The sequence below is a fragment of the Bombus huntii genome, chromosome 16, assembly GCF_024542735.1.
Source record: "Bombus huntii isolate Logan2020A chromosome 16, iyBomHunt1.1, whole genome shotgun sequence".
Classification (NCBI taxonomy): Eukaryota; Metazoa; Arthropoda; class Insecta; order Hymenoptera; family Apidae; genus Bombus; species Bombus huntii.
The window spans coordinates 4,761,690-4,779,056 of NC_066253.1; the positions used below are offsets into that span (position 1 = coordinate 4,761,690).

A 17,367-nucleotide genomic window follows, 5' to 3' on the forward strand; every position below is an offset into this window, starting at 1 on the left:
ATATTCTGAAATTATTGCAGTTGTAAAAATACTAGAATAGTAAGAAATACTTTCATACTAGCAAATTCCACGAATGTTTGGACCTACAACGTATTAAGTTGAGCGATAAGTTCGCTCAAATCTTCCGAAAAGAGCACGTCAAGTATCAGATTGTCCCAAAAGTGTCTTTAGTTTTATAAGGAAATAATAGATGCACAAGATATCTTTGTTTTAATGCGAACGAAACGCTTCTTACGAGAGCCAGAAAACGACTGAAGATAAAGACGACAACGTTTGACAGATTAAGTTCCATGTTTGTATGAACGTTGCTAGATAAAGTAGCTGCGTGCAGATAGCGAAAGACACTTTTGGGACAACCTAATGTTATTACCTTCATGTAAAATCTACCTGTTAGAAGCTTATCTCGCTTCTTTACAAATATATGTCTTCGCGGAAACATTCAAATACGTGCGAATAATTTTCTTCGAGTTTCTTACTCGACTCGATATCGCCTGAAAATTCCAACAATTTCCTTACGAGCCTCTCAATTTCTCCGATATTTTAATGTACCATCTTATTAGTGTCGTATTACTTTAATGACAATATTAGTTTGCGCACGAAATCTTTTGTTTCATACTATTTCACTCAATTACGTATGATCCATCTGGTTCCAATGGAACGAACTTACAAGGAAATTAATTCGATAGAATAATATAAAACAATAAATTTTCTGCGTCTATCATTTCCTTATAAAACGAAAGAAGCTTTTGGGGCGAAGATTTACCTAATATTTATATTACCATCTACTAGACCCAATCTAAGAACAAACTTTACATGAAATATACGAAATAAAGTACGAGACAATATATTGTAGAGCGATGGTAAACGTCACGCTATAAATATACACCGTTCCTTTCATCAAACGTAGAAAGGATGGTGGCCCACAGTGTCTGGCAGGATTTTAGGTCCGAGCATTTTCACGCTGCATTATTCAAGGTCCTATGAATTCGATATACCTGCCGATCCAAGTCACGGAGCTTAGCCCTTTCGAGATGGCCGTGACAAAACGCGCGCGTGCTAAGGAAGAAAATTCCCGGCAACAATAAGCCGCGGATCGTAGCGGTGAATCGGAAAGCAGCCCGCCCCCGACTGCACCTGATCTCTAATTTAAGATGTATCCACGGTCGTGCACCCTGCCATCCTGCCAAAAACATAAAACCAAAGCCCTTTCACGTCGATGAAACTTGTGAAAAAAATCCCGTGCATTTTAGCGGACGTTACGGATAAATAGAAATCTGAGGAATCTTGCGATTAGATTACCGTCAGATTTGAAACAGATTCGAATAGCTCGGGCTTGGAACAATTTTATCTTTCTTTTACGATGATAAACGTACAGATCTTACGAGCTTAGAGCGGAGAAAAACTCCCCCAACAACCTACCACTTGTATAATTACGGATAATAAATGGAAATCTGACGACAGATTAGGATTAGTATCAGGATATTAGAGCAGAAATAGGAAAAAATGAAAAACAAGATAGCAATACAGGTTTAGAAGAGGAATGTGGGATAATATGTGGAGGAATTCCGATAGGTGAGAACTGGAAATAATTGTTGTGTAGGTGATCAATGGACTGTGGATTTCTATGCAATTGCTGGATATTTGAAAGTGGAAAAATACACAGAATGTACAAAAATGTATAAAATATTCAAAGTATAGTACTAATTACGACGTTCAGTAGGTAAAGGAAATTTTTGCTTAGGTTCCATTTTGTCTGTAATTAGAAAAATTTCAGTTCCCATAAATATCGGTCCGATAGTTAAAATGCAGTTATGCGACCAGTGTATAGGCAAGTGCGAAGCTTCGATTGAAGTTTCCAACTGTCGCGTATATTTCAGTGTAAACGTAAAAGTAAAAGAACTGATAAACAAAGAATATAGAAATTTCTATCGCAGTCTACGTAATTAAACGTCCCAATAACTTTTCCATGGCTTCCTACCATCGGACAATTTCCTTCAAATCCTTACAATTTCCACACGATATTGAAAACAAAATCCAATAATTTCAATTGATCGCCGACTTATAAATGAAATTTTAATCAGCCAAAAATGATAATTCCAGCGATAATCGCGAGAAAGCTATGGAAATCAGAGAAGAACGGTATCGAAGCGCAAGGATAGATCGGTATCAGAGAATTTCTAGCGTGGAATATATAAAGAGAGACAGTTTCACCGCGTTGTCAGGTTCGTTATGGAAAGGTGATGCAACATTTCTTCGACGTTTTTGATAAAACGTCTTCGATAGGGAAACACAGATGTGTGATTCGATCGACGTTCGTCGGAATGGTCTTATTAAAGAATGAATTACTGGCCTCGTTAATGGAAAGACGATGCACGTGCCCGAACCAGGGCAACTGCTAATTACTTCTCGTTCGAGTACGTCTATTATCAGGTTGCTTTTATTAAACGTATCCTGGTCCTGAATACTGTGCGATCAATGTCCCAGCTGTCTCTATATCTTCGGAGAGTAGGTGAATCCATCTTCTACGTTTAAACACGATCTTATAAATTCAACGTGTTTTTCCATTTTAATTATTGTTCAAGAGCTTGCTGGACGATATTCAACGCATTCTAATAGATTTCTGTATTTAAATTGCTGACTATTTGTAGTGGCCAAGCAATTGTTTGGAAAATTCGTAGTGTTTTTACTGCCTCGTTTATTTTATTTTCGTCCATATACATCGTATATGCATTAGGTGATATTTTTGACGAGAACAATTTATTACGTACTCTTGCTATTATTGTTTCTGATTCGACAGACGGCGGTATAAAGAACGTTATAAACACATTTCTGGAATAAAAGGTAGAGAGAGTATGCCGCGAAAAAAGCCAAAAAAGTAACAACATATTGTGATCGTTGTAAGGACCAGCCGGCACTCTGTCTAACATGTTTTAAAAAATTGCATGAAAAAAGGAAATAATTATGTTAAGTTTATAATATTGAATTGTTGTGTTTTCACTATTGTATGTCTGCTTATAACGTTGAGATAAAATAATATAAACCTATTTTGTGAAATACACGCCGGCTCATGGGACAGACACGCGTGACCCGTCGGTGGCCCACGCCGGCGTCCACGTGTTAAAAGAGAGAAACAATATGTTTTCCCAATAAGAGGAAGAGAAAAATAGATTAAAAAACTCGTCAGAAGGTTAGCTCGTCTTATCCATATTCCGATCTTCGCAAAACATTTGTTTCTTGTTACTTCGGAAAGCTGCGAAAATTGGGACGAATCGCGCGACCCACAGTTCGAACCGGCGATCTCGAACGAGCTAAATTCCATCTTTATATTCGTCGTTAGAAATTACGAAGTAGCTGGATTACGTAACATTATTTGCCATCTAACGGCCAACAATAAGATCTTATTAGTTTGCATTCAGTATCGCGTGCAAGTCTCTTTGAAGCGAGACAAATTACATCAACGACGCCAAACTTCCTAATTTGCTCACACTGTTAAGATCTGACACTTATAGAATGGGTAATAATGGACCCACTTCTGAGGAGGGCACTTCTAAGGAAAAGGTCTCACCAGAATGAAGTCTGCTTTCAGAGACACGTTGGCAACGTTGCTTCGGGGTCGCAGAAATAATACGGGAACCGTGTGACAAGTGGTTAAACAAAGGAGCAACGTGTAAGATACGTGCTATACGTGCGATTCGACGTCTCGGAGCGATTCCGTGCTAGGAATAGTTAACTTCGGTGTACAGGACTACTGTACTGTTCCCCCGGACTTCTTTTCATACACTCAGACAGACCAGTCTATCTGTGAGTTGCTTGTGTACCGATTTCCGCCGATGATCTGACTTCTTACGCAGCTAGGAGAAAAGCCAATTCCGAGAATTAGTAGTAGATTAGGTCTGGGCTAAATTTGAATTAGATTTAAGCCGAGTCCTGCCACGCTAAGAGGAGTGGCAACTTGAACTTTGCCAGGCTAGATCTGTTCTATTTATACATTACATCTAAATTGAATTCGATAGGCTTAAGCTGAATTAAACATAGCTGCCATTAGGTACAACAACTTGAATTTTCCTAAATCGACTAATCTCAACCAAGATCTATCTTCTCGTTAAAAGCAGCGATTAGAGCTCCTTCGACACGACTATGGAGAAAGAAGCAGTTGGTAGCGAATCGATATAAACTTTTACAGCTTCAGCCATTGGTATTTTTACGAGCTTCTAATCCAGTGGCTGCTTTCGCTATATGTTTCGACTGTTTCGATAGAATCGTTCTGTATGATATTTTATCAACTGATAACGTCGATAAATCGTCACGTCACAAGTAGCACGTTGTACATCACATTTTTACGATCCTCCCATTTATGCGTCACGGTATGGCTCGGAGTTAATAACAACTTTGGCAAAGAATGCGCGCGATTTTGAACGAAGCTGTAGACTGCGGATCTGACGCGTCCGAGATTATACAGAAGAGGGTCGAATGGACCAGTTGCAATACGCATCTGACCAGGTCCACTCTTCCTTTTCGTTCGAGCCCTTGCCAGACACGGGCGCACGCGATGTTGGAAACCAGTTTCACCCGCCCACACGTTCCAGAACGCGAGTATTCTGACGTCTCTCCCCTTTCTTCCCGGCGTGACATCGAATCTTAATACTCGACCGGACACGCGTTCTGAGACCTCTTTGTCCCCACCGTTCTTTACGACTCACCCAGCAGAAAACAAGAACAATCCAACCACCTCGACACGAACCATTGCGATTTGTCCGCCGCTACGCGAGCTTAATCCATTTCTACACTATAGTTACCTGTTCTCTATTCTCTACCTTTCGTGATTGTGCAATTGCAGATTTTTTCGTTCGTCTATTTTATTACCTTTCGATATATTTTATAAATTTATTCCGGAATTACGCAATGGAATTTTTTAACTCCGTGCATTCTACGTGTTAGTTCTCTGTGCCTCTTGTGGATCTTTTTCGACACTATGCAGAGGGAATTGATCTTCAAATTGTTTAGCTCTGTGCATTTCACATGTTACTTTTCCACACGTTTCATAGATTTTTCTCGGACTTGTATAGTAGCAATTTATGTGCAATTTTGTAGATCGTCGTTTTGCAAATAAGAGCCACAGGGGAGCAACGAGTGATACTCTACGAATTTTGTATAGAACAGCGATTCTAAGATTTGGTGCTGTGTATATATCAGGTACTCGTCATGTAGTTTTTTCAAAACGTTGTGTACTTGATCGACGTAACTTCCGCAATTTCTGTGATTCACTGGGCTGTCCCGATGATTAACTGCTATCGATGTTACATTTTCCGAAGAATTAATTCTCAGAACGAAGCTATCGCTTTCTTCGAAGTCAATCTATAGATTACAAAATTATCCAAGTGAGACAGAAAATGCCAGTGCTAAATTTATCGCAACATTATTTTTTAACAACTTTATATTTCTTTTGCAAATTTACGTTTCATACAATTTTTATCCAAACTTAGGCTCGTACGCGAAAATCGCGCGAATATTCCGATTGCTCGTCACAACGCGATATACTTTCGATATTTTTATCGTAAATTTTCTTAACGCTGATTTCCTCTTCCTTAACATCTTCGATGGTGCATGATGGAAGAACATTTCGCGAGCAAATTAAAAATTGACGAAACCACATTTCACGTACGTCGAGCTAACATAAGACGAAGAGTACGAAAGGCTGAAGACAGTCCTGGTTTGCGAATTTCTGTAGCTCACAATCGAAGCGAAGCCAGCAATTGCCCGGGAAATCCTTGGCGAGATCGACTCGTTCCATAAATTCCGACGGGCTGGACCGGGTCGCAAATCCACGAGAAATTCGAAAAACGAGCTGAAGCAACCAATGCGGAAACGGATCGATACGGTGGGCCGGTGAAAGGGACGCGCAAACACGTTATTTACCAGTGCATGCGTACCAGATGCACCAAAGCCTCGGGGATCCTACCTGTCCGGGCGTCGAAGTTACTTCATTCGGGGCTGGTAGCCACACCACACAGCCTACTTTCGATCTTTCTCTTTCCATCTATCGATCTTCTATTCTTACTACAAGCAGAATCCAAATGGTACGATCGTCTTTCACATATTTACAAACTGCTGGAAAACACTCGTCACTCTGCTTATGGGTGAGACGTTCTTCAAATAACTGACGAACTTTCCGGAAGATTCAAATCTACCTGTGGATCGATAACTAGCTTTAAACGAAATTTTACGCTTCATACATTTCGGCAACTCCTTTCATCGTAGAAAGTTTCCATTGTTTCGCCGAATGAGTGAATTCAGATATCGACAAGTAAAGAAACTTTTCAAAATCTTTGCCAGCCAAAAGATCAATGACCCGATCCGCGTAAAGGTACGTTTACACGACGATAATTTCTCTCTCGATTCAGTTTCTACAAGAGCATTTTATACACTGTGTTATACTGCATCAGAATTTTATCAATCCGTATCGATAGCTACTGCTATTCGAAGCTTTAATTTAGAAGCTCGCTATAACGCACGGGCTACTACCAGCCAAACTCACGTACACCATGGATATAATATATATATATATATATTTGACGGGGAAAGCTAACAAACCGGCGATTATGAGGAGGTTGATAGCCCGACTAGGATTACGCGAAAAATCGATTAAACAGCCGATGGGTCGAGACTCGTTTCGGGGCTGTTCCACCAGACGAGAACACTTGCGACACCATAACTTTTCCATCAGATATAAAATCGAGTCGTTCGATTGCGAAACGAACCTTGAAATGAAAGCAATCGCGTCATACGAATGGGGAACAATCCTCGTCTCTTGTATCCGTTCGTTCAGATAAAAAAGACTGTTAGGTGAATAACAATCGTGGGAGTGCCTCTTCTTCAAGTGGTATCCCACTAACTATTCATTTCATTGTACAGTGTTGGACTTTGGCTGAGTCTGCAGTTTGCCTATGAAACGATAATTGATGGATAAACTGGCTGAGTTTGCTTCGAGACATGAGAAATTCATCCTAGTAATTTCCATCGAGATGAAGTCATCATAATAATTCGCTATTGTTTCCAGAAAACCATAGACGTCATAACTTGCCGGAGTCATAAAACAACCGTGCATCGAACCATAATTTCCGCCTAAAAACGTACAAGTGGGTCATCGGTGTCTGTGTGGACGTGGTCGATCGATCAAAGTAATCTGAACGATCTTTCCGATCTTCTAGGAAAGCTGATGATCCAGATGAAGACACCTGGTTGATACGATGCTGCGCCAGTGATTTCAGTGAGCTCATAGAGCTATTGAAAGAGAAACCTAGACTTTGATGCAAATGATAGACCAAGCTGTAAAATTAAGAAAAGTAGGTCAAAGACTGGATCTAGCCAAATGCGTGATACGACATTATGCATCGTTCTAAATACTATTCTACTAATTTCTAATTTATCGCGCCTGAATCATATCCTATTGTACGTTGCTCTGTTAGAAACAGAGCCAATTGATCCCTGAGCAGCGTTGCTCGAATAAAAAATCATTCGTACATTGACAATGCTAGAGTGACAATGCGAGAGTCAAGACCAGCACTAAGAGACGGATCTGTGACTCAAACTTGTCGACAGAAAAATTCACGCTCAAGTGGGAAAAGCTGGCGTTTTAATTGTTTCGTCGCCAGCTGATCGAATTAATTAAAGGCAACGCAATTCACGTCCTCCTTATTGACTCGAGTGAACGTTTAGGTTGCTGTTCGAGTGGTACTTGTCTACGTTTATACAGGCTGAGCTTTCAGATGACTAAAACACTGACAGGCCGTTTCTTCGAGTCTTAAAACAGACTATTGGCAAGCAATCTTCTCGATATTAATGACGCTTCGAACAGAGTGATCTAACAATAAATCAGATTCATTGACACGAGAAAAGATTAAAGGCTTGCTTGCTTCTTAGAATAAAATCTAATCTACAACTAGGCTGAATCACGCGCTATTTTACGAAGATTCGCAACTTTTTCACGATCAAAGGATTGACCAATTCCGATACATATTTCTAATGAAAAAAATCTGCCACGTAAGAACATCAACCAGAAGTTTGCAATCGCTTTCTTGAACTGACACCAAGTGTTATCTCTTGATTAAGACTAAACCAGTTTCCCCTACCTCAAACTGCATACCAATTTTAATCTAATAGAATGTACTCAAATATTTTTATGTTTTACTTTATCATCCACAAACTGCAAGAATAAATCAAGAATCATTTAAATCTAATGCAAAAACATCGTGCAAGGGATCTATCTTTCATGGAAGGATAACTAAATTTGTCGAGTTATAAGGCACATTGTCTAGCTTAATCCAACTCAAATAATCTATTACTAAAATTGCAACAATTGTCCAAGAATTTTTCGATTTAAATTATGCAAGCAATATATTTTTCATGGAGCCATAACCAAATTTGTCCAGTTACAAGGCCATTGTATCTAGCTTAATCCAATCATCTTACTGACTCAAGCAATCTATTGCTCAAACTGCAAGAATTGTGCAAGAATTTTTCCATTTAAATCTAACGAAATAACATTATGCAAGCAATATATTTTTCATGGAACCATAACCAAATTTGTCCAGTTACAAGGCCATTGTGTCTAGCTTAATCCAATCATCTCACTGACTCAAGCAATCTGTTACTAAAATTGCAAGAATTGTGCAAGAATTTTTCCATTTAAATCTAACGAAATAACATTATGCAAGCAATATATTTTTCATGGAACCATAACCAAATTTGTCCAGTTACAAGGCCATTGTGTCTAGCTTAATCCGATCATCTCACTGACTCAAGCAATCTGTTACTAAAATTGCAAGAATTGTCCAAGAATTTTTCCATTTAAATCTAACGAAATAACATTATGCAAGCAATATATTTTTCATGGAACCATAACCAAATTTGCCCAGTTACAAAGCCATTGTGTCTAGCTTAATCCGATCATCTCACTGACTCAAATAATTTATTACTCAAATTGTAAGTATAAAGCAAGTGCGATTTAAATCTAATGCAGCAACATTGTGCAAGGAATCTATTTTCGTAATTGGAAATCTTTAAAGAGGTGTCATTTCTTTTGGAACCACGTGTAATTGCGGTCAGTGAAATCGGCTGTGTGAATCGACTCGCGTGAAGTAGTCGGTCCCTTCTGGCGATAAGGCATTCGAGCTTGCACTCGTCGCGAGGCACTTGAGAGCGCCGGTACTCAGGGACAAGCGGTACTTGCACGCTCCTTCGAGAACTCGAAACGAGGCTGGCAATGAGAAATCGATCCCCCAGTCGTCGTACCTAAAAATCCTGCTCCCTCCCACCACTCTACCGGCTTTAATGCGATTTCTGTGACACTGTAAATAACTAAATCGCCGGCAAGACCTTGTACCCTGGCCAACAAGCGTCCCGAACACTAAATTCTTTAAATCTTGGATTTGCTCGAGTGTCGCCAACCTTTCGCGTCTCTTCTCAAGTCTTTTAGCTACGTCTTTGCACTTTATACAGTTTAAAGCCTTTTTTTCCTTTTTTTTAAAGAACAATCGAATCCTCGTGGATGGCCTAATATTAGACGCCAAGTATCGGAGTTGAGACTTCTAAACTTAAATAAAGATCCTGTCAAGATCGCAGACTTGGCGATCGATCGAAGCTTTCCGAATGCTTCGAACCGGACTTCGTAACTTACGACGTGTTTAAGAAGAATTCGAAACGTTATACATTGTCCAATTTTAGATTTCCCGAAGCACGAGGAATCTTCTGAAATTGGTAACAAGTCTTGCCAGTGTCCTAGATTTTGGAAATTAGAAAATAGAAGAAGAGCGCAGCGCTGCGAGTTAATCCATCTTAGCCAGGAATAAACGTTCATTGTATTGTATCGAACATTCTCGCTCTTGGAATATATGAAAAGCCTATGTATTCCAGGAATTCTTTCATGCTGCATTTTATAATTTCAAATTGCCGAGCAATGTGATTGCTATATTTATGTCCGCGACAGCTGCAAAAAACTAAAGGAAATAGAGTTTGCACGATAACTAACAATTTATCATACACCATTAAGCAATGGTGGTTTCCATCAGACTATCTTTCTTTTTTTTTTTTTTTTTTTTACAGCTTCATAGCAATTTGCACAAGGTCAAATCCATTATTAGGCTATTCTTCGGTAGACTAGCCAACTATTCTGATAAAAACCCGAGCGCCGATCCGCATCATGCACAATACCGATTCAAGGAAATTAACAATTAGATAATAAGCTTTTTCCGTTCTTATCACCACTTTTTTCACTTATCTCTTATCAGGCTAATATTTTACACGCTACTTAAAATAGTCTCGAGCATCCAAAGTTATTAATCCATCCGTCAGAAAAATTCAACCGTGACTTCATTGTGCTAACAATGAGCTATATGTGCTAACGTGACGTTAGATTAGAACTAGCGAGGTGATAAAAATTCCGACGAATTGCCTCGTTGCAAATCGAAATGTGAATTTTATTCGTCCAGCCTCTGTGCAGCCCGATACCCTCGAATAAAATACTATTTACGATAATACGATAAAAAAAAACATGTAAAATCCCCTGAGTAAACTGTATCAAGGTATTTTACTTTTGAATCTAATCACCGTCGTAAAAAACCGTCGACGTCATCGAAAAACGTTGCTAACAGCTAACAGACTATAGCGCAGATTGCTTCCATCGTGGATTCGATGGGAAAAAAGCTGGAAATCCTTTTCACGTCGCTTGTCACCGGTTGTATCTCTTTCTCTGCTGGCTGGACACGTCCAGCTGGCCATTTCCAGGCCGGGGAAAAAGCTCCAAAGATTTGTACCTTATGAAAAATATGGTAATGCACGCGGCCTCGCTCGATACGACTCTTCTCTACGGCACGAGGAACGAAAGAAGCATTTCTTCGAGATTTTTCAGGCTTCCACGGACCCGATGGAACGCGTAATTTGAAAAGTTAGCCAGGCTCTGTACAAATGCCGGTCGATTTTACTTTTGGTTCCCATGATTTGTGCGGTTTCTTTCCGTACGGAATAAGAAGAATCGCCTTAATTGAGATGCTCGGTCTTTCATCGAATCTTCCATCCAATGGGTCGTGGATTCAGCCTGCAGAAGAACAACCGTACAACCGATTTTCTAGCTGAATCTTTGATTCTTCGAATGAATGTCCGAGGGAAACTAAACTGATCGATAAGGACATTCTTATTTATAAGACTTTAAATGGTTTCCAATGTCGCGTTTTAAACAAGATTGGCATCGATCGACGATTAAAATTAGTCCACTGGCGAATTTTACACGTTAGATTCGACAACTCCGTGCGGTTTTTAATAGTTTGGAAAACAATCGAATTTTTCAGAAGCTCAACCGATCGCTTCTCTTTTTCGTTTGTTCTCGGATTGAAATCTTTATGGACAAGATAGAAGAAACAGACGCCGAATATAGATTCGTTTGACTTATTGAAAATTATGATAAATATTCCAGCGTACGCTGACGTGCAAGAGTTTCCAGCCAGACAAATTTCCCGCTTTGTATCCCAAAAGTCGTGTCTGGAAGAATTTTAATTAATTATTAGGTGTAAGGATAGACGAGTAAAAAAAGAATAAGAATACAACATCAGTTACGATCTTTTTAACATAATAACGCTATTTGTAATAATATTTCTGGAATACAAAATGAAAACTCTATCCGGCCAGAAACCTGCATATTACATGTTCCAATGTATATTTTCCATACCACCGTACATTATACATTTTTCTATATTATATGCATTCTCTATGTATTTTCTTATATCCAAATCGGCGCAGATTCGCCGCTAAATCGTAAGATTTTCTGAATCGTATGAAACGATAAGATCATTTTTCTCTACTTTTGAATATATACAATTAATACATGTAAGTTCTGCACTGGTCGTACGAGTCAAGGATTAATTTATTGATGCAACACTATCATCGACAGTGGTGGTCACTACGTATCAAAGTATGTGGATAAATGATTATTAATCAAAATAGGAAGAAGCGTGCGATTCTCGAGTTTTAGATTGACCGACACAAGTTGAAGAGAGGAAGTCTGTTCTCAAGACAATCGAATCACCGATGAACCGTAACCATACCAGTGTCCCCGGAATAGACCATTTTAATTCAATATCCGTTTACTTCACAGTCGACTTCGTCTCACGTTACAACTCATCCCAATAAAAGAAAAAAGGTATCTCCTAGTGGAAAAGGATCGTTCGACATACAAATTCAATTTGAGAATTAATTATTCATCTGGATAGTTTCACGTTTGTTTTACGCAGCAAATCTCTCATGAAGATTGGCATATCCGTAAGTACGAAAAGATCTGTTTGTTGCTGAAACCAAGGAAACTAGATGATAGAGATTTATTTCAAACAAAGATCAGTTTCTATTCTTCGGCGTGGTAATTGATCGAATGCCTTTTCCCAAGGCAACCTCGATTAAATATTCACCAGTGAATCCTTTAATAAACATTTGTTTCCTAACTGATGAAATCTTTTCTCCTCTTCTTCAGAATAGAATATTTCCTATGGCACTTGGTTAATTCTTTAGAACGACAAGAGAGCGAAGAAGAGTAGGAGAAATGATATAAAAATAATAATTAGTAATAATTTATAAATATTGTCATTTCAATTTCGTGTATCACATTTAGAAAATATAATATCTGACACTGAACTTCATTTCGTATGGTGAATTACTATTTCAAGGAAAACGAGCAAAATCATGGAATTTGTTAGAAAAATACCCCCATTTTTATGGAATGTAACAATAAATATTTATTACGTTGTTTTCTCTTTCTATTGTATCTTTGCTATGCATTTTTATAAATTTTACATTTCATATATATCTTCGCACGTGTCTTTTTGAATATAAAATTTACACTCTTATGTATCTGGAAATTTCAGCCATCCTTTCTATCTTCTCCATCTTGCGTCGTATTACTTTTTACAACTTTCACTCTGATTTCTTTCAACGTTTCACGCTACAATCCTGATAATTCCAATAATAAACCGTATGTTTGTCTAAACATTATCGGCTTCTATTGCGACGAATACTTCTTCTGAATTCGGCCTTCTTCTTAAGAAAGAAATCAACTGACACAGATAACTGAAACAGCAATGACTAATAGACGTCAGGTGATAAAGAGCAAATGAAAAGAGGAACTGTCTTATCAAAATTTCCACATTCGATGATCGCGCTTGGTACAACTATGCGGTACCAGCCTATCATTTATTGACATTCTAAGCGGACTCCAGCATCCTTCAACAGGCTAAACCGATCATTCTCCTAACAAAGATTTACATTGTGTTGGCAACTAATTAATTGCGGATTTTGTCATTAAGTGGTACTGACAAAATCCGCAATCACTTAGTTGCCAACCCGTATATAACCGAGATGCAGAATCCTCTTTAAAAACTCTGAAACACGAGACATCGAAAAATATAGAACATTTAACAAAAGAGATCTCATCGTGCTAGGTTCATGCCTTAAAGATCGTTGCTCCGATTCCGCCTATAAATACCGCTCTATAAATGCATTTGCACGGTTCGAAGATTTACAGAAATTTCTCTGTGACCAAGCCAAAAACTATTCTTCTGAACGTACCAAGTATACGTACTTTGGCGGCAGATTCGTCACACTGTTCGCTGTTTCCAGTCAAACTGACCGGTTTGCGGCAAACGCGTTACTGGACGCGATGTTGGATACCGTAAATAGATAACGTAATCATGCGTCCAGTTATCGCACGATAATTCAATAGGACGATCACTGTTCGTATTAGCCGACTAAAGACGAGCCTTGGCTACATTCGCGATGATCATTTTGACCTGGCTGTTTCCATATCTCAGATTTGTCCAACTTTCTCAACAGCTGAATAAATCGATCTGTATTTCTTAATGTTAACTTTTTCGTCAAAAACCTGCACTGTGAAAGCGTACGTGCCTTTGAACGCGCGTTTCGTTGACTTTTAGCGAGAAAAGAAGCATTGGAAGCTCCCAACCTTCTCATATTAACAATCTTATTAAGGAATTTTCTTCTTTTACGAAATAAAGAATTAACAAACTAACGTGATTTGTCTGCGAGCTTTAGTTCCAACTTTTGAATATCAACGTTCTTATTCTTGTCGTAGCCACAAGACGAAGAGAATTTCTTTTTAGAAACGAAGAAAACGTTTGCATTAAATACCTCGCTATGTGTACGTATGCTCGCGTTGAAATTTTCGTGTTTCAAATTTTACCATCGTAATCGTGATAGCCAGATGGCGTTACAGAGTTGATGGAATTTCAAAATGTTCCGCGTAACGCGTATAATATAACGCAAAAGCTTTCGTAAAGATAGTGAGCGGAACATAATGAAATTACGACGGCAAGAGTAAATCGAATCAATCGAGGAGAAAATGACCGAAACGATACTGGAACAGAGTAACGTGTATATAGGCGATCCGATGCTGCTAGATATTTTTTACTTCCACGTAGCACAGAATGGTAGTTTAGATTTCAGTGAGTTTTATTTTAGAATAGCGGCGAACAAGAATAGCTTAGGGAGTCTGAAAAGTAGATCAACCAGATATCACGATTATCGACAAGGTTTCAAGGTTCTTACCATCTCTCGGCCTGGATTTATCAGATTATCAAGTATTTTGCAAACATCTTTAAAAATTGGATTTAGCACTAAAAAGGCCAAACGCTATAACATAACGTAAATCTTGTTATTCTCAAAAAAAACCTTAACGTCGACACTTTGGTTACGATTACAGATAACTGGAAACATCTCTTACATCGATCGAATTACACAAACCAAACACACGTTCGTCGAATCGCTATCAACTAAGAAAATGAAAAATAAATGCCGCTGTATTAATCAATGATTTTCGTAAGAATCAAATTTGGTGGAGTAAGAAGGAAAATGATAAAACTCTGTCTACTAAAACAAAGTAACTTAAACTTTATTTCGACCTTGCTGCCTTCTCTCAAGTCCTTCTCCATTCAATTGTATCTCTTTCAACGTTAAAATGTACCTCGAGTTCCGACAAAATATACAAAAATTATTATCGATTCGTCGTTTCAACTTTGTGCTACAATTGCAACGACATGGAAATGTAGCAATTCAATTTGATGTTCTATCTATATGATAAATATATAATAAACATATCTAAACACAATTTGATATTCGATTACGAGTATCACAATAGTGAAACCAAGAATTAAGTACCAAACAATGCTACAAGTGCAAATAAATATTGTTATATTGTAATTACAACACCATAAAATATCTTACATGATATTCCATTACATCGTACTATGTTGCTGTACGTTACATTGGATTATTATTACGGCACTGCTAGACGTAATTTATAAATCCAGATCGGCCAAATAAAGAAATCGTACAGCAAGAAAACCAATCCGCTATACCAAAGAATAATTTGCGATTTGTAATTCTTCATATACAGATTTATATTATATTATTATCATTAATACTTAACGAATATTCCTGCAAAACTATCGACGATAATGATTCAAAAGCGAATTTTTTCTACATCGGCTTTTCACTTTTTCTGAAGAAACGTATTAAGCGTTCAACTAGGGGGAAAAGCGTAGCAATGCAAAAATCCATCGACAGCGGATGACATTTCGACGGATTGGCAGTTTGCAAAGCTGACGCGAGCTCTGTCCGCGCCTCCAAACTTCTCGATGTGATCGGAATACGATCGAGTCCCGCGAATTATTCGTATCGCGCGAACCTTTACGAATAATAATCGAGGAGAAGCCAAAGCAGAGACACGGATCGATGTACTTGTTGATCACGTCGCCATCGTTTCTCTTTCCACGTCTGTTTTTCGTTTAACTACCTCGCATGTCTGTTCTATGCGCAACTATGTAAGTGCGTTAGTGCAACAATTATATTTAAATATATACTTCGACTATAGAATTTGTAGTATAGTAGTCATCTGCGTGACTATATTATCTAATAACAAGTTACTTTTTACATTCTTTTTACATTCTAATCGTTACTGCATCGTATTCTTGCAATTAGAATACGGTGACACAAGCATATTCGAGTTTTTACACGCATGTAACTATAGTAATTCAATAGAATCAAAAGATTTCTTTCCTGTTAAATATTACAACCGCTACTCTGTATCGGATATTTCATACATCTCTGTGTGTCATATACTTTCGTTTAGCAACCTTGCATCTCCGTACTACGCGACTATGTAGACACGTTAGTGCAAGAATTATATTTAACCAGGTTAAATACGACCGGTTTCAAAATTTTATTGAAAATTGTATATTCGTCGTTATTTCTTTTGTTCGTCTAACTGTATCAATCTCTCAATTTTTGTTGATATAAGAATTTACATAAAGTTAGAGGAACAAAAGGAATAGCGACGAACGTACAATTGGAAATTAAATTTTGAAACCGGTCGTTTAACCGGACCTGGCAAGCTTAATGTTAAACGTATACTTTGTCCGTACAATTTCTATATTCTGCGTGACTACTCTGTACAATAAGTTACGACTTTTTACATTGAGACCATTGCCGCATCGTATTCTTGCAATTAGAATACGGCGACGTAAGCATATTCAGGTTTTTGCAGGCATTCAATTAATAATTCAATAGAGTCCAGGGATTTGTTTTCTGTTAAATATTATAACGGCTGCTTTGCATTGGATATTTCGTACACTTTTCTACGTCGTACACCTTCTGCACAATTTTATACTTTTAAATACCCTGGTAAACATCCATAGTCTATTTGTAACGTACACGCCGTGTAACTACACCGTAAAGCAAAAACGCTGAATGTGTAGTCAACGATGTGCTGTTACCCTATCATTCGACTAAGCTGTTTGACTATCAGGTATGTACATAATCTACATAACCTTATTGCTTCGCTGTACCAAATCACTAACACTATTTGACCACATTGCACAATTATGCTGAAACGAGATTACGCAAGGCACTCGCGTATTCTGACTCTGATTTACGGCAATCCGCGAGCTCCGGATTTTCCAATAATTACGCTGCCGATCAAATTTATTGAAACAAATCAAAGATAAAAAATGCGGCGCCACTGGCATATGATGCGCGTTTCGTATTAATCTTAGAAATACGATTACGACATAACGACCTTAATCATTCCACTATGTAAGCTTTATCGAATATATTAATAAATTTTTTATGCAATTTATTCCAGGTCTCATAACGCACGACCAGCATACATTGTTCGTCGTAAATCTCACTCGATGACTCAAGAGTACCACTTACAGCCAATGTCCAAGGCTGACCATGTAAACAAAGCGTACAAGAGCGTCCAAAGGAGCGAAACTTGGAAATTCGGCGACGAAACCGAGCACTGTCGAAACCGAT

General features: G+C 38.2%; 2 protein-coding genes across 21 annotated transcripts in view; one reads left to right on the top strand and one right to left on the bottom strand.

Moving 5' to 3' along the window:
- Positions 1 to 17,367, bottom strand: part of LOC126874402 (basement membrane-specific heparan sulfate proteoglycan core protein-like) — a 196,933-nt gene that overhangs the window by 167,618 nt on the left and 11,948 nt on the right. The gene's annotated exons all lie outside the window — the stretch shown is intronic.
- LOC126874414 (leucine-rich repeat flightless-interacting protein 2) overlaps positions 1 to 17,367 on the top strand; it is a 69,466-nt gene that overhangs the window by 25,351 nt on the left and 26,748 nt on the right. The window lies entirely within an intron of this gene.